At 60.9% G+C, this 516-nt stretch overlaps 1 protein-coding gene across 1 annotated transcript in view; it reads left to right on the top strand.

Annotated features, from left to right (window-relative positions):
• The window catches only part of SKAP1 (src kinase associated phosphoprotein 1), a 103,970-nt gene that overhangs the window by 1,487 nt on the left and 101,967 nt on the right, over positions 1–516 (top strand). The window lies entirely within an intron of this gene.

Here is a 516-nt window from a genome sequence, read left to right as displayed (position 1 = left end):
CCAGCTGGGTTTGCCCTGACGGGAGATGTCCCTGCGCGGCCCGGGGGGGTTTGGGGAGATCGGGATCGGAGCAGCCGCTGGCGGCACCCCAAAGTGTGGCCCGAGAGGGGGGGAAACCCCAAAGTGTGGCCTGAGAGGGGGGGAAACCCCAAAATCAGCCCTGAGAGAAGGGGAACTCCAAAGTGTGGCCTGAGAGGGGGGGAAACCCCAAAGTGTGGCCTGAGAGGGGGGGAAACCCCAAAATCAGCCCTGAGAGAAGGGGAACTCCAAAGTGTGGCCTGAGAGGGGGGGAAACCCCAAAGTGTGGCCTGAGAGGGGGGGAAACCCCAAAATCAGCCCTGAGAGAAGGGGAACTCCAAAGTGTGGCCTGAGAGGGGGGGAAACCCCAAAATCAGCCCTGAGAGAAGGGGAACTCCAAAGTGTGGCCTGAGAGGGGGGGAAACCCAAAAATCAGCCCTGAAAGAAGGGGAAACCCCAAAGTATGGCCTGAGAGGAGGGGAAACCCCAAAATGTGGC

The sequence above is a fragment of the Geospiza fortis genome, unplaced genomic scaffold (genome assembly GCF_000277835.1).
Source record: "Geospiza fortis unplaced genomic scaffold, GeoFor_1.0 scaffold1181, whole genome shotgun sequence".
Lineage (NCBI taxonomy): Eukaryota > Metazoa > Chordata > Aves > Passeriformes > Thraupidae > Geospiza > Geospiza fortis.
Note: the sequence above shows the minus strand (reverse complement) of the source record. Positions and strands in the feature narration are given on the sequence as shown.